Genomic DNA, 24,857 nt, shown 5'->3' with positions numbered 1-24,857 from the left:
CATGATGCAATTAGCGGTAGGAGCGATGTGTCTACATACATATGTGCCATGACGACAGGCTGTTTATAAGACAATAAAGCAGATGGTGTGAGGGCATTCTGGGATGTAACAGTAGTTTTCCCTCTTCTCCCTGATCCCCATTTCCTCCCCCATAAATATAAATCAGAAAGCAAGACCTACCTGAGGTAGAGCAAACCTTAATATGGCTGCTCCTTTTATGGTGTGGCATAAAAGTGCTGATGTCTGCTGCAGCTCCCATGCATAAAGGGGCCTCTTTCTCCTTGCCACAGCATTCACTGAAATGTTGCAGGTGCTATCTTAACTTAGGCCCTACAGTGACATTCCATGTATAAGACGACCCCCAATTTTAGACAACATTTTTTTGAAAAAAGTCTTACACATGAAAAAAATATATTGAGGCCATAGAGCCCCTGTCAATTGACTTTTACAGGGTCATTCTCTTAAAGGACCACTCTAGGCACCCAGACCACTTCAGCTTAATGAGGTGGTCTGGGTGCCAGGTCCTTCTAGGGTTAACCCATTTTTTCATAAACATAGCAGTTTCAGAGAAACTGCTATGTTTATGAATGGGTTAAGCCTTCCCCCTATGTCCTCTAGTGGCTGTCTCATTGACAGCCGCTAGAGGCGCTTGCGTGCTTCTCACTGTGATTTTCACAGTGAGAGCACGCCAGCGTCCATAGGAAAGCATTATGAATGCTTTCCTATGTGACCGGCTGAATGCGCGCGCAGCTCTTGCCGCGCGTGCGCATTCAGCCGACGGGGAGGAACGGAGGCGGAGAGGAGGAGGAGAGCTCCCCGCCCAGCGCTGGAAAAAGGTAAGATTTAACCCCTTTCCCCTTTCCTGAGCCGGGGGCGAGCGGGTCCCTGAGGGTGGGGGCACCCTCAGGGCACTCTAGTGCGAGGAAAACGAGTATGCTTTCCTGGCACTAGAGTGGTCCTTTAAGTGAGAATGAAAAGTGAATTTCAAATTTAATGCCAAAATAGTCAAACTGGAAGCATAGTTGATTTGCAGAATGTTTTCCCTTAAAGGAACACTATAACGACAGGAACACAAACCCTATAGTGACTCTATAGTGTTAAAACCACCACCTAGCCACCCGGGCGCCTCCTTGCCCCCTAAATATAGTATTCAAGTCTGCAGCTGCTGCCTCTGATCTGCCTACTGTATGTTGACATCATCAGAAGTGGTGGTCTGAACCAATCACAATGCTAGGATTGGCTGAGACTGTCAAGGAGGCAAATCAGGGGCAGAGCCAGCACAAACACAGCCCTGGCCAATCAGCATCTCCTCATAGAGATGCATTGAATCAATGCATCTCTATGAGGAAAGTTCAGTGTCTCCATGCAAAGGGTGAAGACACTGAATGGCAGTGCTGCACACTGTGCTGCCCCAGGAAGCACCTCTAGTAGCCATCTGAGGAGTGGCCAGTGGAGTTATCTCTAGGCCAGGGATAGGCAACCTTTGGCACTCCAGATGTTGTAGACTATATCCTCCAAAATGGGAGGTGTAGTCCAAAACATCTGGAGTGATGAAGGTTGCCTATGCCTTCTCTAGGCTGTAATGTAAATACTGCATTTTTTCTAAAAGGGCAGTGTTTACAGCAAATAGCCTGAAGGGAATGATTCTACTCACCAGAACAAATACAATAAGCTGTAGCTGTTCTGGTGACTATAGTGTCCCTTTAAATTTGAAATTTACGTCACCTTGAATTCTCACCTTAGTTAAACTTTTTGATCAGTCTAAAAATTATTCAAGAGGGGTTCTATGCCCAACGAATCAATTCATTTTCAATTGGTTTATGGAATGCACATGTCTACTCGGTTGCAAACAAAAATAAAATGTACCGCAATCCCAGATGTTGCCAGGAACATCGGCAGGAAACATTCTTTGAATATGCTGGCTTATTGTAACAATTAATATACATGGCAGAAATACAAAAAGTGTGGCAGGGAAATAAGTGCAAACATAAACAAAAGAAGGGAAGGGGAAACACTACAAAAGAAAAATGTGATCTGGATCCATTTTCTGTCTACCAAACAACACTTCTTCAGCTACTGGGTAGCAAGCCTCATTCTAATCAGTACGCATGGCAGGTTTGGTCATAGGGAGGTCTAAAACTTCTCTTATAGTAATATAATTTATTTATTTATTTTACTTTTTTAATGTAGGGGCAGGCTATCCCTGCTTTACCCTTGCGTTGCTGAGGTTTTTTTTTTTTTTTTATCTATTTGTCTGCCAGCTACTAGCAAGTGAATGATATTTTGTTAATGCACATGTTAGGGAATGTGTCTGGTTTATATTCAGTAGATAAATGTCCGGTTTGTGTTATAGTGGTTCACATGCAAATGGAACTGATTTTCCTGACAAATGATACAGAATCGGTCAAAACAACCATATCCTGACTCCATTTGGATTTAGTAAATACAGGTGATACTCGAGAAATTAGAACATCATGTAAAAGTTCACTTATTTCAGTAATGCAACGTAAAAGGGGAAATTAATAAATGAGATAGACGCATTACATGCAAAGCAAGATAGTTCAAGCCGTGATTTGTCATAAGTGCGATGATTATGGCTTACAGCTCATGAAAACCCCAAATCCACAATCTCAGTAAATTAGAATATTGTGAAAAGGTGCAATATTCTAGGTTCACAGTGTCCCACTCTAATCAGCTAATTAAACCATAACACCTGCAAAGGGTTTCTGAGCCTTTAAATGGTCTCAGTCTGGTTCAGTAGGAATCACAATCATGGGGAAGACTGCTGACCTGACAGTTGTGCAGAAAACCATCATTGACACCCTCCATAAGGAGGGAAAGCCTCAAAAGGTAATTGCGAAGGAAGTTGGATGTTCCCAAAGTGCTGTATCAAAGCACATTATTAGAAAGTTATGTGGGAGGGAAAAGTGTGGAAGAAAAAGGTGCACAAGCAGCAGGGATGACCGCAGCCTGGAGAGGATTGTCAGGAAAAGGCCATTCAAAAGTGTTGGGGACTTTCACATGGAGTGGACTGAGGCTGGAGTCAGTGCATCAAGAGCCACCACACACAGACGGATCCTGGACATGGGCTTTAGATGTCGTATTCCTCTTGTTAAGCCGCTCCTGAACAACAAACAAGGTCAGAAGCGTCTTACCTGGGCTAAAGAAAAACAGACCTGGTTTGTTGCTCAGTGGTTCAAAGTCCTTTTTTCTGATGAGAGCAACTTTTACATCTCATTTGGAAACCAAGGACCCAGAGTCTGGAGGAAGAATGGAGAGGCACACACTGCAAGATGCTTGAAGTCCAGTGTGAAGTTTACACAGTCTGTGTTGATTTGGGGAGCCATGTCATCTGCTGGTGTTGGTCCTATGTGCTTCATTCAAGTCCAGGGTCAACGCAGCCATCTACCAGAAGATTTTGGAGCACTTCATGCTTACTTCCGCAGACAAGTTTTATGTGGAAGCTGACTTCATTTTCCACTGCCAAAAGCACCAAAGCCTGGTTAAATGACCGTGGGATTACTGTGCTTGATTGGCCAGCAAACTCGCCTGACCTGAACCCCATGGCATTGCCAAGAGAAAGATGAGAGACATGAGACCGAACAATGCAGAAGAGCTGAAGGCAGCTATTGAAGCATCCTGGTCTTCCATAACACCTCAGCAGTGCCACAGGCTGATAGCTTCCATGCCACGCCGCATTGAGGCAGTAATTGCTGCAAAAGAGGCCCAAACCAAGTACTGAGTCCATATGTATGCTTATACTTTTCAGTGGTCCGATATTGTTCTATGCACACTCCTTGTTTTATTGATTGCATGTAATATTCTAATTTACTGAGATTGTGGATTTGGGGTTTTCATGAGCTGTAAGCCATAATCATCGCACTTAGTGAATTACCCTTAGTGAATTACATATGTGTCTCTCAACATAGTAGAAACAAGCACCTTCTGCAGCTGTAATTACACTTCAAGAACACTCCCTTTCTCACGCTTTATCGTGTTCTGCCTCTATGGGGAAATCACCGTCATAATAGGCTTCATATGTGGTGCTTCTCCGTGACCTGCCTATCAAGCTCAGCTGGAACATGTACGTTCCTCCTGCATATATATGGTCCTACTGCTGACACCAAATCTAACAAATCCAACAAAGTTCCTAAATGTATATTTTTCACTATTAAATCAGCAAACTCAGAAAGAGAAACACAGTTGGAAAAACAATTAGTAAAATGTTATCCAGCTATAAATAATATTAATAACAACGTATTTCATCAGGAAAAGTACATTCAGATTACACTGGTTTTCAAGTACGTCCTGGGGATGTTACCGTAGCCCAATATCCAGGGGTTGTTACTATAAAGAGAAGAGTTAGAAAGACACAAAGTGTCATAGAAATTTACTGTCCACGTTTCTGGTATACCCCCAGGTCACATCCGAACTAAATATAACAATTTCCTCACTCCTCACTCTCTAGCTAAAAGCCTCCAGGCATAGCTAGCTACCAGTCACTAATTCAGAAAGACAGTCCATAGCAGAGCTGGTATTTAAAACAGTCACACTTTATGTTTTTAATTTTCACCGACACTAGGCTTGATACACTGATGTTTAGTGTATCTCTGCTAATAAGTAAATCTCCTATTCAAGCTGGATACTGTCATCCCATTTTATATGCAGCATGTTTAATATCAGTTTAGTCACTCAAGGATTGCAGATTGTGTTGCTATTGTAAAATGAATACTTTTATACTGTAAACTGTCATATGTTCTCTTGGTGTTTATAGTTACGCTTACTATATCTTGGTTATTAGAAAATAGGATTAATCTGTTAGGAATTTATTTTTACACCTTGGTTATATTATTCTCAGGTTTGCAATTCAGATTTTATAATGCTACAATGTGGTGTTTAGCACATAACCCTGTCAAGTATGAATTGTTGGTAATTCAAAGTGAATTTCAAATAACAAGGGAAAATAACTGAACTGAAAGCATAGCTGACGGAGAATTTTTCCAATTTGGCTATTGTGGCTAAAATGTGAAATTTTCTTTGATTTTACTTTGCATTCTCGACAATTTGCACTTTAGTAAATATCCCTGTAAAAATACTCCATTGAGACTCTTATCTTTGTTAAAAATATTAAAATAAAAATGAACGGCAATTATAAGAATAAAGAATAATAAACTACCTAAAAGAAAGATTTACAAAAAGGACAGAAATAGGGTAACTAAATACTTACAAACGTCAATGATTTAGATTTCTTTTTCTAATAGCAAGAATAGGCAACTTCCAGCACTCCACCAGCTGCAGACTACAATTCCTATGATGCCATGCTGAGATTCAGGGTATAAGCCTGAGGGTTTAGCTACAATCCCAATATCGTATCTGGGTTTCTACTCATTTTGCAGTGTCTCTGGGTGAATGGGCAACAAGGAAGATTGCCAGGGTCACTCAGTCTGGGACTGAATTCTTTTTCTCTATTTCTGACTTATGATTCCAGTTGGTGATGTTCTTACTAGGATATCATACAGGAAACCCCTACTTATAGACAAATGACTCAGTTATGGATGTCGGTAAAGTGACACTATCATGAACCCACCTTATTATTCTATTTAAAGTTAGGCACACTCATTACTATTGTCAAATGTAGAAATCAAGATTTTAAAAATCATATGAGTGTATCCTTGTGAAAAATCATATGAGTATTCTTGTGAAAATTGTCATTACAAGTTACTTGTGCTTATAGCGATCATTTCCTCTGTGCAAAGAAAAGCCAATAAAATCTTGCCCCATCACAATATTGTAAATAAAAGGATGTCAGTAACTAGTCAACAATTTCTTTTTTTTAGTTCATTAAATGGATGTGTCGGTATCCCCTGCAACCCTGACTTATTGACCTTTGTCCAAAAGACAACAACTATAAAATGTAAACCAGTTCTCTTTTTTATCAGGTCTCACTCCACATGATTACTTACTAAGCAAAACAAAAAAAGAATATCAGATAAGCAAAGCAGCAAATTGTTCTTTTTTCCAGAAATCAACTCCTCTCAGGGTTATTCATCCAAGTGTGAATTGTCAGAAGTTATAAAAAGAATTCTGAATTTTAGTATTTCTACATAGAATCTTAGTAGCATAAATAGACATTCTATCATCACAATCTGTTTCTAAAAGGGGAACTATCACTTCTCTGGAATTCACATCACCCATAGCTTGAGTTAACTTTTCTCATGCAAAACCTTTTCTGTTAAATTTAAATTAAAGATTAAGCGAAAAACATCATAAAACAGTATAGACCAAGAAAAGCCAAGGCAAACATTGCAAATGAAGAGGAGAAGGAGAAACATTGTTTCCTTTCTCCTCTTTTCTATATGTTTTCTCTGCTGACTGACAGGTGCAAAGGACCGAACCTATAACAATGATTGGCAGGGAGCTAAGATGGAGGCGTCCAGTTGCAGGATAAATGCATGTGCATTTCTACCCTTTATTTTATTTTTTACACCTCACAAATTCAGAATTGTTAAATATAGGGATAAGTAAACATAACATAAAAAAAAAAAAGAGAAGTAACAGTTCCCCTTTAAAAACCAGGATGATGCGTTTATGCCAATAATGTTAAATGAGTGAGCCATTCAATATCAGGATTAGGACCACTTTTTGACAAAGACCCATAACATATTTAAGCAACACTATGGTTGAATAATTTTAGAATCAGCCCATTTAGAACGTTCTATATTACGTGGAGAGAATTCTACAGGAACATTTTAATGCCCATGTACCCAGTAACTGCACATCTTATTTTATATAACAAAGCCAACATCTTTAATTTTACCTGAGAGTGGTGTGCGATATATCTTTGTGGTTGAGATAAGATGCCTCCTCTTTGAAGTTGTATCTCTACAGTTCTTTATGGCTGCCCTGTTTTGGTGCAATAACAGCTTAATTCCACGTTATCTGCAGGCCTGAGTAATTAACTCCTGCACTTGGCACAGAGAGTGGTGCAGAGATCACTGATCTGAGAAGTAGTATTTCCCTGACGCGAACCGCGCCCCAAGCTGACACACCTGCAGGTTTGCATGCAATCAGTAAAAATCTACATATGATAAAAACAGGAATGTTTGGCTGTATAATAAGTATGTACAGTACTCTGCCTTACAGAAATTTAACCCAAGGTCTAATAGTTCTCTTTCTTTCTTGTCCTTAGCAATGCTGTTCTAATGCTGTTTGCATTACTTTGAATCTCACACCTGCTTCAAAAAAAAAATCAAATTTTTTTCTTGCAGAAAAACCATCCTGTAATCTCTGTAATTTAGAAGCACTTGTCAGACTGGCTGGTAATTATGCATTGGATGGCAATATGGGTTAAGTATAGGGAGCACCGGCGTAGCTCATACACTAAACTGGGGTACAGAACAAGTATGTGTTTGATGTTTGTAGTAAGCCGCCAATAGTGTTGAATATGATGCTTCGGGGAAGATATGGCATTAAAGCCAATTAGGTTAGACTTCCTGAATGGTGAGTTATACTGTAGAATGTAACTAAGGCCTGTCAAACTAAACGAAGCAGATATTAGGGCGAATGTTGATTGAAGAAGTTTGCATGCGTGTGCAGTGCACTAAGAGGTTTTTAGTCATGTATAATGTCAGAGAGTTTAATATTTACAAACTATACAGATAATACACAGATAAGATATTTTAATATATTTATGAAAAACTTTCATGACCAAGGCACGTGTTCATGTTCTTATTATTTAGTGCCTTAATTACTAGAATTCTGGGGTGTACCTAGAGCATTTGGCACCCGGAGTGGATCCTAAGTTTAGCACCCCCAACTTTAAAATGTAAAGAAAAAAAATGCAAACTGTTTTTAATGTATTTAGCACTGAGCAGTGCTTGTGTGTTTGAATGTAAGCATGTTTTTGTATGGAGTATGTAAGTGAATGTAGGTGTGTGTTTGGCATTTGAATGCAGACGTGCATCTGTGTGTAGTGTGTTTTTTTAATACAGTGGTGTGTTTATATATAATGTTGGTGTTCTAATACTTAGGTGTGTTTGTAGTGTTGAGGTTTGAATACAGGGGTGTATTTGTGTGCAGTGTTGGCAAGATGCTAAGATGTATCCACATACACACACACACACTCACACATATGCACACAATGATACACTTGCAAATATGTAGACATACAGATGCACACTGCCAGACAGATACACATACACACATGAAGATACACAGACACACAGCTTCACACACAGATTCATATACACAGACACATAGGTACACACATGAAGATACATAGACACACAGTCACACACAGATACTGACACGCATGCAGCTACACAGACACAAACACTGACACAAATACACAGATACAAACGCACATACAAATCCAGACAGACACACAGGTACACACATGCAAATACACAGACACACAGTCGCACGTAGATACACAGATACAAACGCTGACACACAAACAAATACAGACATACAGATACACAGATGCAAACACACACAGATACACACTCAGATAGACAGGTACACAATGTGTGTGTTTTTATTCTGGAGGCAGTGTCTGTCTGTAGTGCATGTAGTGTGTGTGTTTGTGTAGTGCTTGTAGTGTGCGTGTATGTGTAGTGTGCATGCTTGTGTAGTGCATGTAGTGTGCGTGTTTGTGTAGTGTGCATTTTTGTGTAGCCGTTGCAGTGTGTTTGTATAGTGGATGCAGTGCGTGTTTGTGTAGTGCATGTAGTGTGTCTTTTTTATGTAGTTTGTGTGTTTGTGTAGTGTGCATGTTTGTGTAGTGTGCATGTTTGTGTAGTGCATGTAGTGTGTCTTTTTTATGTAGTTTGTGTGTTTGTGTAGTGTGCATGTTTGTGTAGTGTGCATGTTTGTGTAGTGCATGTAGTGTGCGTTTTTGTGTAGCCGATGCAGTGTGTTTGTATAGTGGATGCAGTGTGTGTTTGTGTAGTGCATGTAGTGTGTGTGTAGTGGATACAGTGTGTGTTTGTCTAGTGGATGTAGTGTATTTTGTGTGGGCTAATTTTTTAATTAGTTGGGCTTATTCCCCCCTTCCCTTCTCAGGCAAGAGGCAGGGAGGTGGGAATAAGCTGAACAAATTGAAAAAAAAACTGCACCCACTTCCCCCAGTATCCCACACAACAAACACACACTGCATACAAAACACACTACATGCACTACACTCACACTGCATCCACACATACATCACACTATTTCCCCCATCCCTGCCTCCTACCTGTGGCCAGGAAGGGGGGACACATTTCCCTGGTGGTCTGGTGGCAATAGCAAACTCCCAGGAGTCATCTTGCACCCTTCAGCAGCAGCATACCCTTTCCTCTCGCGAGCCGTGATAGCATTGCCGCGGGTTGCCATGGCAATGCTCCGGCATGCGTTTGAGTTTGAATTCAGGGGTGTGTATTTATGTAATGTTTGTGTTTGCATGTTGTGTTTGCATGTTGTGTTTGATTGCTGGGATGTATGCCTTTTATACATTCACAGATATACATACACATTAGCACGCAGTACACACAAACACACTGACACATGAACACACCTGGACACATCAATACACTCAGATACACGCACTTGTGATAAAAACATTGGCACATCCACATACAGATATGTACACATACTAAGATACACACAGACACACAGGTACACATACACAGAGGTACACATGCAGGGATGAATTTGTGTGCAGTGTTGGTGTAGGGATGCTGGTATGTATGCATTGCCACACACAGACAAGCGCACTTACACAAACACTGAGATACACACAGGATCACAGATACACATGCATTGCTGTATTTGAGTGCAGTTTAAGCGTTGGAATGTAGTAGTGTTTTTGTATGCAATGTTGGCACTAGAATGATGGGATGTATGCATTGCGACCTGCATAAATACACACTTACACACACTGACTCGCATATACACAAACCGGTACACATACACAGACAAACAGACACACAAGTACACAGACACAGGTATACATACACATAGAAAATTAGAATGTGACGGCAGATAAGAACCATTCAGCCCATCTAGTCTGCCCAATTTTCGAAATACTTTCATTAGTCCCTGGCCTTATCTTATAGCTAGTAAAGCCTTATGCCGATCCTATGCATGGTTAAACCTTCACTGTGTTAACCTCTACCACTTCAGCTGGAAGGCTATTCCACGCATTACACTCCACTACTCTCTCAGTAAAGTAATACTTCCTGATATTGTTTTTAAACCTTTGCCAATCTAATTTAAGACTATGTCCTCTTGTTGTGGTAGTTTTTCTTTTTTTAAATATAGTCTCCTCCTTTACTGTGTTGATTCCCTTTATGCATTTAAATGTTTCTTTCCTGGCTAATCATGGCAGCATCACTTATGGGTAGCTCCTCCCTTAGCAGTCACAGGACAGGAATTAATTAGATTAATTAATTAGACTGATAGGTATAAAGAGTCCCTCCTCCCCTTACACCACAGTCTTTTTTCCTGTCCTTAGCGAGTTCTTCAGGACTTTTTACTTTTATTTTATGGCCACCTTCCTGCGTTTGTCGTGGGTTCGTTCCAAATGAAGTTCAGCCTCTCTTCATTTGAAGGCCCCAGTAAACAGCCTGCATGAGCAGGACTAACTGGGTCAGGTTCCGTGTAAGTACTGAACCGCTGCGTGGGATTTAGGTGTTCTGAGGGAGACACTGGTTTTCTGTTTGTCTGATGGGGTTGGTCTTCCTTAAAAATTCCCCTTGTTATCAGCTTGCCCCTCTTAATTGGGGTCAAAAATCCCCCCCACGCCTATTTCTGGCAGTTCTTTGAATCCATACTATGGGGTCCTGGAGTGGTCCTACCTGTGGTTTGGTGTGTTGTCTGGTTCCCTGTGGGGTCTCCAGGATTTGTGGTTATGCCTTCTGGCCCATGGGGCTCTTCCCCGACTGACTGTGGCTTCCTGGGGGTTCGGGCATCGCAGGCTGGGACACAGTTTGCGTTCCAGCAGACAGGCTGGTGCTCGCGGCCGGATCCGGCGAACCCGGAAGTGATTTTCATTGGCCGTGAGCGTTTGGAACGCACGGCGTGCGTTCCAGCGGTCTGCGCATGCGCGGACCGGATGGTTTTCCCCGGCTCTATTTAACCTGGCAGATTCTGACAGTCTGATTGTGCTCTGCATCAGCTGTTCGAGCGATCTCGTTCCTGGCTTCTCTGCAGTTCATCCTTTGCTGTTTCTTGGCTGCCTGGAGGAATTTTTGTGTCATTATAAGGTAGGATTCCTGATAATTCTTGTTTGAGGTTTGAGTGTTTATTTATTTATTTATTTTTTCTCTCTCTCTCTGCTGGTCAGTCTGCTCTGACCTTTGGTTGGGTATTGTGTGTTGAATTTCCCTTTGGTTCTCCTTTGTAGTATGGATTCCCCCTCTGCCTCTGCAAGATCCCTCTCTAGAAAACATAGGTGAGCCATTTCTTTTTTTCTATTGGGGGGGTTGTTAAAAAGAGTGCCAAACTAAGCCTGTAATATATGTCATATATGGCTTTATTTCAGCCCCAGCAAGCATCTGGATTCCCCAGCGAGGAAATCAAGGGAAAAGTCCAATAAATGCATTAATTGCTCATCGCCTGCTCCACCTGGAAGGAACCTCTGCAGGGAATGCTTGGCGGAAGCGGCTAATGTCCCCAGTAAGACTTCGCCGCAGGACGACCTTAAGCTTTGGATTTCCCGTGCAATTGCTGAGGGCTTTAAGTCTACCACGGGATGTGGTGGCCCTCCTAAGAGACGCAGAGCGGAACCTCAGTCTTCCAGCTCTGAGGAGGATCCTGACCTGTGGGAGGTCTCTGATGAGGGGGAGGAGGAGGCTGACTATGCCTCCAGGTCTCTGGACTCTAAATCTATAGATCGACTTATTACCCTCCTCAGAGACACTCTTAGCCTCACGGAAGAAAAATCTGAATTGAGAGAGGCTGACAGGTTTTTTGAGGACTTGAAACCTAATAGACCAACGTTCCCAGTACATTCCTCTATAAGGGACATGATCCTTCAGGAATGGAATAAGCCGGAGAGGAAGTCCACCTTGAAAAACAAATTCACAAGGACTTATCCTTATTCTGCCATGGACTGCTGCCTTTGGAATTCGGTTCCCAAGGTTGATGCCGCAGTGATCCATATGGCTAAAAAGACCACGCTTCCTATAGACTCCATGGCATACTTAAGAGAACCTATGGAAAAGCGTATGGATGGTGACCTAATTAAAGCCTATCTGGCGCTAGGCTCCGCCCTTCATCCGGCAGTGGCGCTGACCACTCTCTCCAGGGCCTTAAGAGTTTGGCTCGCTAATTTGGAGGAAGATATTGGTCAAGGTGTCCGTAGAGAACATCTCCTGGAAAGTCTCAAGGATTTGAGCCTTGCTACTGAATTTTGCTCTGAAGCCTCCCTGGACATCACTCGCATGATTGCCAAAGGTATGGCCCTATCTGTGGCCTCCAGAAGGGCCTTATGGCTTCATTCCTGGGGGGCGGACTATGCCTCCAAAGTGTCCTTGTGTGGTCTCCCGTTCCAGGGGGACCTCCTGTTTGGTAAGATCCTGGAGGATGCCATTCAGAAAGCAGCTGATGGGAAAAAAGCGTTTCTTCCACAAGTCAGCAGAAAGAGTTTTTCCTCCTCCTGGAAAACCAGGCGATTTAAGGATCGGTCCTTTCGGGACAGTAGAAGCTACAAGCCCGGAAGGGAGTATTCCAGGAACTCTTCGTGGAAGTCCTTCTCTCACTCCTCTTCCAATAAGGCTTCCAGAGGTAGAGGTGCCAGAACCTCCGGGAAGACCTTCTGAAGGTCCTCGGGCCCATCCGGGTACGGTGGGTGGAAGACTGCAGTTCTTTTACCCGGTATGGGCCGCAAATGTCACAGACGAGTGGGTCACCTCGATCATAAAAGAAGGCTACAGGATAGAATTTTCCTCTCGTCCATATGCTGCCCATTTCAGAAAATCAAGAGTGTCAGAAGGTGTCAAACGAAGGGCCATGAGGACTTGCATTTCCACTCTGCTGGAACAGAGGGTGTTGGAGGAGGTCCCTACTCACGAAAGGTTCCAGGGGATGTATTCCACTGTGTTTTTGGCCCCAAAGCCCCAGGGAAAGTGGCGTCTCATCCTGAACCTGAAAGGAGTGAACGCTTTTCTAGACGTAAAGACATTCAAAATGGAATCCTTACAGACTATCCTAAAGTGCGTAAAACCAGGAGATTGGATGACCTCCATAGACTTAAAAGACGCCTTCTACCAAATCCCTGTAAACAGCAATCACATGCAGTTCCTTCGGTTCTGGGCTTTAGGAAGACATTTCCAGTTCCGAGGGCTTCCGTTTGGTCTCAGCTTAGCGCCAAGGACTTTCTCGAAGGTCCTTGTCTCTTTGATTGCCGTCATAAGGATGAGAGGTAGAGGTAAAAAAGCTCCCTGATTCCATCTCAGACCATCGTGTTCCTCGGAGCGGTGATAAATACAATTTCTGCCCGTGTGTTTTTGTCTCCAGAGAGGGTCATGAAGATACAAGACAAAGTCAAGAAGCTCCAGGTTCTCGAAAGGGCCTCGGCAAGGGAAGTCATGAGTCTCCTGGGTTCTTTAACATCTACGATAGGTTTGGTGAAGTGGGCCCAATGGAAGTTTCGCCCTGTACAGAGTTGTTTCCTTCTCCAGTTCGACAGAGAAAAAACGGATTGGGATCAGAAAATATCTCTGCCACTGCCAGTAAGAAGAGAGTTGAACTGGTGGAAGAACGGGAAGAACCTAGCGAAGGGCTTTCCCTTGGAAGAGCCTCCGTGGACCGTTATTACGACGGATGCCAGTTCTTCTGGTTGGGGTGCCCACCTCGATTCCTCATGGACTCAGGGGTGGTGGACTCGAGAAGAAAGTCGGCTCCACTCGAACCTAAGAGAACTGCGAGCTATTTCCAAGGCCATTCAGGTGTTCCTTCCGAAGATCAGGAATTCCTGGGTGTTGATCAAGACGGACAACCGAGCGGTGGCCTCGTATGTAAACAACCAGGGAGGCACAAGGAGCAAGCAGCTCTTAAAAGAGCTAGCTCCTCTAATGGTAATGGCCATGACCTGTCTCCAGGGACTGAAGGCTATCTATCTCCCAGGCTCGGAGAACGTAGCGGCGGATTTTCTCAGCAGAACAGAAATTCTCCCGGGAGAATGGAAACTTCACCAGTCAGTTTTTGCTTGGATCACCCATCGGTGGGGCATGCCCCAGATCGACCTGATGGCCTCGTTCAGGAATCGCCAGGTGGAGAATTACTACTCCCTCCACCCAGAGAGTCAGGCACTGGGCCAGGATGCTCTATCTCTTCCTTGGTCGTTCGATCTGGGGTATGCGTTCCCTCCCCTACCCATGATACCCAGGTTCCTGAGAAAAGTTTGGGCAGAAGGGAAGAAGGTTATTGCCGTAATCCCGATTTGGCCTCGAAGGCCGTGGTTTCCCCTACTGTCAACGCTGAGCCAGGAACAGCCTCGGCCCCTGCCTGTTCTGAAGGATCTGCTAACGCAGGGTCCAATATCCCATCCTCATCCGGAACGCCTCAAATTGGGGGTGTGGGTCTTGAAAAAGAAAGACTTCAACAATTAGGCCTTTCAGAAGCAGTGGTCAATACCCTCTTACACTCAAGGAAGGCTTCTACGTCCTCATGCTACCATAGAATCTGGGATGTGTTTCAGGAATGGGCTTCGGCCAAGCGAGTTGACTTCATACGCCCTCGCAACACTGAAATCTTGGAGTTCCTGCAAGAAGGTCTGGATAAGGGTCTTAGCATCAGCACTCTTAGAGTTCAGTCTTCGGCCCTGTCAGCTTTGTGCAACACCTCTTGGTCATCAGACCCATTGATCTCCAGGTTCTTCAAGGCAGCTTTCAAGTTGAGACCGCCTTCGAGATCCACTACCCCTCCTTGGGACCTTCCGCTTGTTCTCGACTACCTGACTGAGGATCTATTCGTTCCTCTTGAGAATTTGGATGCTGTCCTCCTAACTTACAAAACATTGTTCTTAGTAGCAGTTACTTCCGCTAGGAGAATTTCAGAGATCAAGGCCTTCTCCACCCTGCCTTCTTGTCTACAATTCTACCACAATAGGGTGTGCCTGAAACCTAATCCAGCATTTCTGCCTAAAGTGGTCTCTCGTTTCCATCTCTCTCAAGAGGTGGTCCTGCCATCCTTCTACCCCAATCCTTCTTCACCAGAGGAGATCAAGTGGCAACGTTTGGATGTCATGAACTGCCTGTCTATGTACCTTGAACGTTCTGCTCCTTACAGGAAAACTCACCAGCTTTTCGTTTTGCCTTCAGGGGCCAGGAGAGGTGAGGCAGCCTCTCTATCTACGTTGAAGCGTTGGATTGCTCTTGTAATCAGAAAGGCATATCTCAATAAAGATCGCTCTCCTCCACTGAAGATAAAGGCTCATTCAACCAGGGCATTGTCGACTTCATGGGCTAATTGGGCAGAGGTTCCATACGATGACATTTGCAAGGCAGCCACCTGGTCTTCCCCGATGACCTTCATGAAACACTACAAACTAGATGTGGATACTCCTTCCACCTCATTTGGGAAGAGTGTCTTGTCTACGGTTTCTTTGTCCCGTTGATATTAAATTCAGTCATAGCATAATAATTTGTTCTGTGTATTTTATCGTGATTTTATTCCCACCCTATTTTCTGTGAGCTTGGGTATTACCCATAAGTGATGCTGCCATGATTAGCCAGGAATAGAGAAAATTTATGCCAAACTTACCGTAATTTTCTTTTCCTGGCTATTTCTCATGGCAGCATCAGGGTTCCCGCCCATTTTTTATTTTCAGCTTTATAATTGGACTGTGGTGTAAGGGGAGGAGGGACTCTTTATACCTATCAGTCTAATTAATTAATCTAATTTTAATTCCTGTCCTGTGACTGCTAAGGGAGGAGCTACCCATAAGTGATGCTGCCATGAGAAATAGCCAGGAAAAGAAAATTACGGTAAGTTTGGCATAAATTTTCTCTATTCATATCCCCCCTGTCTCGTCTTTCCTCCAAGCTATACATGTTAAGATCCTTTAACATTTTCTTGTAAGTTTTATCCTGCAATCCATGAACCAGTTTAGTAGAGCTTCTGGAGATACGGTCTCCAGTATTGCGTACAATACTCCAAGTGAGGTCTCGTCAGTGTTCTGTACAATGGCATGAGCACTTCCCTCTTTCTACTGCTGATACCTCTCCCTATACAACCAAGCATGCTGCTAGCATTTCCTGCTGCTCTATTTCATGTCTGCCTACCTCTATTACATGTCATCAGAAATAATTACCCCTAAATCCCTTTCCTCAGATGTTGAGGTTAAAGCGGCACTGTCAACCCCCCCTCCCGACTCCACTACATCTAACCGACCCCTTAGTCACCCCTAAATGCCCCTAAGCCCCCCATATTACCTATTTTTAATCTTTATTTTCTGCCCTGATCTATATTCAGGGCGTCGCCATCTTTGTGTGGGTAGAGGAAGTCCCTGTGGGACACGTCATCTGCCCACACTAGACAGACTGAGATTCCCGCACATGCCCAGTGAAACACTTGGACATGCGAACAGGAATATCAGTGTTTGTTCATTCGTTTAGTGTATTACAAGGAGGGAGCTAACGGCACGCAGCTCCCTCCTTGTAATATGTAAAGATAGAAGTGGCAGGGAGCAGTGCTCCTCGCCACTTCCTAAGCCCCCCATGTCCTCCCTCACTCTATGGAAGTCAATATGACCCCCATAATAGCATAAGGGAGATTCAAATCTCCCCAATGCCCCTACTCGCTATACTGTGAGTAGGGGCATGTTTACTAAACAGTGAGCTGCTCACTGTTAAAAAAAAAAAAAACGAATAGCCCCCCCTGCGTGGCGGGTGGGGGCCCTAAATAAGAATGTGGGGGGGACCTACTGTCTTCTCCTCCTGGCCCCCACCCCTGCGTGGTAGGTGAGGGCCATAAATCACAATGGGGTGGGGGGGACCTACTGTCCTCCCCCCTGGCCCCCACCCCTGAGCGGTGGGTGGGGGCCATAAAGGATAATGGGGGGGACCTACTGTCATCCCCCAGCCCCCACCCCTGAGTGGTGGGTGGGGGCCATAAAGGATAAGAGGGGGAGCCGGGGGGAAGGACAGTAGGTCCGCCTCACCCCATTGTGATTTATGGCCCCCACCCACCACGCAGGGGTGGGGGCCAGGGGGCGGAGGACAGTAGGTCCCCCCCGCCACAGGCTGCTCACTTCTTAGTAGACATGCCCCTACTCGCGGTATAGCGAGTAGGGGCTGAATTTACTAATACTAAGTAATCTTTACTTAGTATTAGTAAATATGGCTGAAAGACCAATTTAGATCTTTCAGCCTTTTGGTAGATAGCTCCCTGATACCGTGCAAATTAGGGAGTTATCTACTAAGCGGTTGCAAGATGCAGCTGCGGCAATGAATAGGATCGGAGTTTCATTCGTTCGAATGAAATTGCGATCCGAACAAACTCCCGAATTGCATCCTATCACGATTGAACAAACTAGAAAACTAGAGCAGACAGGAAAAAATGAATAACAGATCCTGAGAGAGGGAGAGAAGAGGAATTGTTTGGGGAAAGGTAAGTTCGGCATGACAGTGCTGCTTTAAGACTATTAAATATATAAATCACTGCCCTTGGGTTTTTACATCCAACATACATTATCTTGCACATATCCACTTTAAATTTCAGCTGGCACAACTCTAACCATTTATCTAGTTTAACTAAACCATTTGGCTTATCCCTCCTGGAACATCAACCCTATTACAGATCATCAGCAAAAAGACATACCTTACCATCAAGACCTTTTTCAATACCACGAATAAAAATATTAAAGAGAATGGGTCCAAGTACAGATCCCTGAGGTACCACACTGGTGACAAGACCATGCTTCGCATATACTCCATTGACTACAACCCTCTGATGCCTGTCACTTAGCCACTGCCTTACCCATTCAACAATATTGGAATCCAAACTTAAAGATTGCAGTTTATTGATAAGCCTTCTATGTGCAACAGTGTCAAAAGCCTTGAGGAAATCTAGGTAATCAATGTCTACTGCACCACCCTTATCTATTATTTTAGTTACCCAATCAAAAAAATCAATAAGATTAGTTTGGTATGATCTCTCTGAACTAAACCCATGCTGTCTCTGATCTTGAGATCCATGTGATTTTAGATGTTTAACAATCCTATCCTTTAACATGGTTTCCATTACTTTCCCCATTACTAATGTAAGGCTTACTGGCCTATGGTTGCCCCACTCCTCCCCACTACCTTTCTTGTGAATGGGCACAACATTCGCTAACTTCCAAACTTCTGGTACTACTCCTGTTAATAATGATTGGTTAAAATAATCTGTTAATGGTTTTGCAAGTACACCACAAAGCTCTCAATAATTTTGGGTGTGTTCCATCAGGCCCCATTGACTTATTTGTCTTTACTTTTGAAATTTCAAATAGAACCTCTTCCTCTTTAAACTCACATGTAACAAATGACTCATTTGTCATTTTTCCTAACTGAGGCCCCTTTCCTTCATTTTCATCTGTAAATACTGAACAAAAATATTAATTGAGGCAGTCAGCTACACCTTTATCCTTTTCTACATACCTTCCTTCTTTTGTTTTTAATTTAACCTTTTCTCTTTTATGTATCTTAAAAATGTTTTGTCCCCTTGTTTTACTGATTGTGCTATTTTCTCTTCTGTGTGTGATTTGGAAGCTTTTATAACTTGCTTAGCCTCATTCTGCCTAATCTTATAGATCTGTCTATCTTCCTTACTCTATTTTTTTTATAATTAATAAATGCTAACATTTAGTTTTTTACTACTACAAATATATGACAAATGGCCACTCACAAAAGTAAGATGTATAATTGACTTCAAAATAGGTGTAGATGCAATTCAGCCCAGGAATTGGAGGGGTTTCTTTCTCCAAGTGGGGACTTGGAGGGGTTTCTTTCTCCAAGTGGGGACTTCCTCAGGGACAATACAGCAGTTACAAGCGTGGAACGCAAGCGTAGAATGTGAGAAAAGGTCACGAACCCGGAAATATCTATGTGACCAAACGGAGCACGAAAGACCAACTGAAAATGATCTTCAATCAAGAAGGAAGATATATAAGAACTAGAAGGGGGGTATTTATATGTATTCTGATTTTGTAACTGCTGTATTGTCCCTGAGGAAGTCCTTAGACAGGATGAAACACGTAGGACGTTTTTATACTTTTATGTGAGTAAAAAAAATAAAATTTTATTCTGCACATGCAAATTGCTTACTAATTGGACCTCTTTACCATTTAATTACATCACTTGGAGAAAGAAACCCCTCCAATTCCTGGGCTGAATTGCATCTTCACCTATTTTGAAGGCAATTATACATCTTACTTTTGTGAGTGGCCATTTGTCATATATTTCAACACTGCAAACAAATAGTTCTGCACTATGTTATGTTATTTCTTCCCTATATAGGATTCAGCCCATTTATATATATGTAAATATATAAATATGCATATATATTTAAATTCTACGTGCGTACTTATGTAATATTTTTACATAATTAAGTAATTTTATTGATTTGTGTTTAGCTGTAATTTTCCTCTCTCTCATTTACTGTTCAAGTTATATATTGTTTTTTTTCAGGACAAGAAGGGCTTTCTTTACATACCATTATTTGTATCATGTCATATAATTTTGCAATTTGCAATTGCAATTTGCAATTTGAGGGACCTACCGGACAACCAAGGCCAAAAGTCCAGAGAATTTAATTTGCTAGCACTGTATTTTACCCTGTAACTTTCTATGACACCCTAAAACCTGTACATGGGGGGGTACTGTTTTAGTCGGGAGACTTCGCTGAACACAAATATTAGTGCTTCAAAACAGTAAAACATATCACAGCGATGATATTGTCAGTGAAAGTGACTTTTTTGCATTTTTCACACACAAACAGCACTTTTACTGATGATATAATTGTTGTGATACATTTTACTGTTGTGAAACACTAATATTTGTGTTCATCAAAGTCTCCCGAGTATAACAGTACCCCCCATGTACAGGCTTCATAGCGTTTTTGAAAGTTACAGGGTCAAATATAAGGGTCAAATATTTTTACATTGAAAATTGCCAGGTTGGTTACGTTGCTTTTGAGAGCGTATGGTAGCCCAGGAATGAGAATTACCCCCATGATGGCATACCATTTGCAAAAGAAGACAACCCAAGGTATTGTAAATGGCGTATGTCCAGTCTTTTTTAGTAGCCATTTAGTCACAAACACTGGTCAAAATTAGCGTTCAATTTAGTTTTTTTCTTTTTTCACACACAAACAAATATGAACGCTAACTTTGGCCAGTGTTTGTGACTAAGTGGCTACTAAAAAGACTGGACATACTCCATATTGAATACCCTGGGTTGCCTACTTTAAAAAAAATATGTACATGTGGGGTTTGATTCAGAGATGTATGACAGATAATAGTGTTACAATGTCACTATTGATACATTTTTAAAATATATATTTTGAAACAGCAATTTCCTGTTTGTACTTAACCCTATAACCTGCAAAAAAAGCAAACAAGCACGTAAACACTGGGTGTTTTTAAACTCAGGACAAAATTTCTAATCTATTTAGCAGTTTCTTTCATTGGCTTTCATAGGTAAGTAAAAGATTTTTCAAGCAAAAGTCAAAAAACATGTTTTTTTTCAATTTTTCACCATATTTTATTATTTTTTTTAAAGTAAATTATATGACATGATACAAATAATGGTATGTAAAGAAAGCCCTTCTTGTCCTGAAAAAAAACCAATATATAACTTGAACAGTAAATGAGAGAGAGGAAAATTACAGCTAAACACAAACACAACAAAAGTGTTAAAATAGCCCTGGTTCTTAACGTACAACATTGCAAATCCAGGCCGGTCCTGAAGGGGTTAAACCACACTGACTGATGATCACTGGATCCTAAACATTCACGTACAGTAATATCTGATACAAATCTCCATTTGTTAACACTAAATCTAGTATGGCCTCTTTACGAGTTGGCTCCTCAACGACATGTTTTAGAGACAATCCCAGTAGGGAGTTTAGAATATGTGTGCTCCTGGCACAAGCAGATATTTTTATTTTCCAGTTCACATCAGGAATATTAAAGTCAACCATGATGATAACTTCCCCCTTCATTGTCATTTTAGCTATTTCCTCCACTAGTAGATTATCTAATTCTTCTATTTGTCCTGGGGGCCTAAAAATTACACCTACACCAGTTACTGTGTGATTACCAAATTCTAACGTAACCCAAACGGACTCTATGTTCACTTCACTAACTTTTATTAGGCTAGAGTTTTTGCTATTCTTTACTTACAGGACCACCCCTCCCCCTTTCTTGCCTTCCCTGTCTTTTTTATATAAAGAGTACCCTGGTATTGCCATGTCCCAGTCATTTTTCTCATTATACCATGTCTCAGTTACAGCCACTAAATCTACATTATCAGCTGCCATTATTGCCCCAGGTTCATCGATCTTATTCCCTAAACTGCGAGCATTTGTAGACATGACTCTAAGCTTATCATTTTTTAACACACTTGCTACAGGCACCTTCTGTTCTTGTTTATCACTCTTTTACACTGATACAAACACAGCCAGATACACACTCAGCCAGATACTGACACACACAGCCAGATACACACACTGACAAAAACACAGCCAGATACAGAGTCACAGTCAGATGCACACACACAGCCAGATACACACACACTGACAAAAACACACACAACCAGATACACACACTGACAAAAACACAGCCAGATAAAAACACTGACAGACACACAGCCAGATGCACGCACTGACTCAGAATCAGGTACACACACACACAGCGAGATACACACACTAGCACACACACAGTCAGATACACACTGACACCCACATAACCAGATATACACACTGACACACACACTGTCGGATACACACTGACTCAGACCCAGGTACACAACATGTCCAGGGCAGCTGCACGATTTGCCCCATGTTAAAGACAGCTCTGTATGTAATAAAGTAACACTAGCAGCAAGACGAGTACTGGCTGCTGGCTAGCTAAGGGCACACCCCCAGCATTCAGGAAGGTGCCCGCTAAGATCGATGAGGATCACATAATACAGAGAAAGGAATACAGAGAAAGGAAAAAGACATTTGATATATATATATATATATATATGTGCATTTTTTTCTGTTTTCTGTTTTTGTTGTTGACTAATAATAAAGTGGGCCACCTAGTTCAGCCTTCCTGCTGGTGAGTACAATAAGGAAGGCGAAAAAAGAAGTAGAAAGGAAAAGGAAGAAAAATTAAAAAAAGGAAAAAAATTAAATAGAAATAAAGGAAGAAAAGGTTTAAACTTCTTTTTATGGTAACTCGTAATACAAATGGCCACCTAATATAGCATTGTTGTTGGTGTTTGTAATAAAAAGGAAAATGGAAGCGTTTTTAAATTCATTAAATTTAAATTATATGTGTGTAAACATGCATAAAGCAGAAATATAGAAATTAATGTAAGTACATATTTTTTTTTTAAAAACCCTCCTTTCTAAAACAAATTTCACAATTGCGCAAAAAAATTACGTCAATGCAGCACCGGTGGGCGGTAGGGACATTTTACTTTACTTTTATATTGGTAGTTTTTATTTTTTTCTTGTTTTTTATTTTGCAGAGTTCATTGTCATACTACATTCCCCAGTGTTTGTTTTTGCCAGGTTATTCTAAGAACTGTATTTCTGCAACAGCTGGGGGGTAACACTGGATATTTCTGTTCTGTAAACTAATTTGAAGCGTCTTTTAGGTTTAGTTTTAATAGTGTGTAGCAGAACCAATATTGCATTATAATTGTAGCAAGATGATTATTATTAGTAACAGATCATAAAACAAAATACAAGCATAATAATGCATACATGTTACACACACAGCATGATGGTAACTGTATTTTAACCCATAGATTTTAAGTACATACCTGTATTTCTCAGAAACACGTTTACATTCCAGTTTAAAAGGTAACTATTAACCCCTTCAGGATGGAGTCAATAGTGCACGTTCTCATCAAAATAATACGTAAACAAAAACTAGAATTTGCGCTATATGTCTGTTCACCCGTAGTTCCCCTCTTTCAAATTATATGCACCCACACTTATTATATATCATTTTGTTCAGGAGAAACAGGGCTTTAATTTATCATTAACTATTCATATATGGAACATAATTTATTATGAATAAAATTTTAAAAAAATGTGAGAAAATAAGATTTTTTTTAAAAATTTGCATTTCCGTCTGACATTTTAACTGTGAATGTCATAATACTGTTAGGTTTTACTGCAAAAAAAAATGCACATATTTGTAATCAGCGATGTGTTACGAGTACAACAGTACCCCCCATTAACAGGTTTTATGTTGTTTTCAAAAGTTACAGGGTCAAATATAGAACATTCCATTTTCAAATTGAAATTTTCCAGATTAGTAATGTTACCTTTGAGACGGTGTGGTAGCCAGGAATGAGAATTACCCCCATAATGGCATAGCATTTGAAAAAGTAGACAAGCCAAGGTATTGAAAGTGGGGTATGTTTAGTCTTTTTTAGTAGCCACTTAGTCACAAACACTGGCCAAAGTTAGCGTTCATATTTGTTTTTGTGTGAAAAAAGCAAAAAACGAATATTTGGCCAGTGTTTGTGACTAAGTGGCTACTAAGAAAGACTGGACATACCCCACTTGCAATACCTCGGGTTGTCTACTTTTGCAAATGGTATGCCATCATGGGGGTAATTCTCATTCCTGGGCTACCATACGCTCTCAAAGGCAACATAACCAATCTGGCAAATTTCAATGTGAAAAAAATGAAATGCAAGCCTTATATGTGACTCTCTAACTTTCCAAAACACCATAAAACCTGTACATGGGGGGTACTGTTATTCTCAGGAGACTTCACTAAACACAAATATTAGTGTTTTGAAACAGTAAAACATATTACAATAATAATATAGACCATAAAACTGCAGTTCGCTTGTAAAAAATGCGAAAAAGGTCACTTTTACTTAACATATCATCATTGTAATACAATTTACCAGTTTGAAACACTAATATTTGAGTTCAGCGAAGTATCCCGAGTAAAACAGTACCCCCTATGTACAGGTTTTATGGTGTCTTGGAGAGTTACAGGGTCAAATATAGTGCTTGCGAATTAAATTCTCTGCACTTTCTCCCTGTGTTGTCAGGCATGTCAATCAAATTTTAATTAATCAAATCACATAATTACGTTAAAAGATTATTTAAATATACACGTAGAATTTTAATATATATGCATTTATAGGTATTTAAATTCTACGTGTATACTAATGTAATCTTTTATGTAATTATATGTATTTATCTATATATATATATATTTGCGGTTATTTGTATTTTATATATAGATATATATAGAATGTCATTCTAAGTGTATTGTGTTACCGATATATATATTAATGCAGGGCTGCCATCAGAAATTTTGGGGCCCCTGACACAGCTCAAGGTCTGGGCCCCCTGGCGCCTGCAACCGAGTCCCCCCCCCCTCCCCCCCCCCTGAGTCCGCCCACAGGGATGCAGTGTCTGCAGGGCCGGTGCAAGGATTTTTGCCGCCCTAGGCAAAAGTAAAGTTTGCCGCCCCCCATGTGACATCACAGTGCCCCACCCATATGATCTGCCATGTTAACTAACGCAGTGCCGCCGTGTTTACAATAAAAGGCCTGCAGGGACAGGCTATAGACACCAGAAAACCACTACATTAAGCTGCAGTGGTTCTGGGGACTATAGTGTCCCTTTAATGTGAGGTAAATTAAAGATTA

General features: G+C 41.5%; 1 protein-coding gene across 4 annotated transcripts in view; it reads right to left on the bottom strand.

The window, feature by feature from the left end:
• Nucleotides 1-6,990, bottom strand: part of LOC134600992 (protein NDNF-like) — a 35,844-nt gene extending 28,854 nt beyond the window's left edge. For 2 of the 4 annotated variants that reach the window (XM_063445399.1, XM_063445401.1), the window contains exon 1: nt 5,228-5,468. The gene's annotated coding sequence lies outside the window, so the exon portion shown is untranslated. Of the gene's footprint in view, nt 1-5,227; nt 5,469-6,817 lie in introns of those variants that run through there. The other 2 variants (XM_063445400.1, XM_063445398.1) reach the window with 2 other exon arrangements.
• Nucleotides 6,991-24,857: the final 17,867 nt, after the last annotated feature.

Source organism: Pelobates fuscus, chromosome 3 (assembly GCF_036172605.1).
Source record: "Pelobates fuscus isolate aPelFus1 chromosome 3, aPelFus1.pri, whole genome shotgun sequence".
In the NCBI taxonomy this organism is placed as follows: Eukaryota; Metazoa; Chordata; class Amphibia; order Anura; family Pelobatidae; genus Pelobates; species Pelobates fuscus.
The sequence above is the reverse complement of the archived record's forward strand: the minus strand, read 5'-3'. Positions and strand labels throughout refer to the sequence as shown.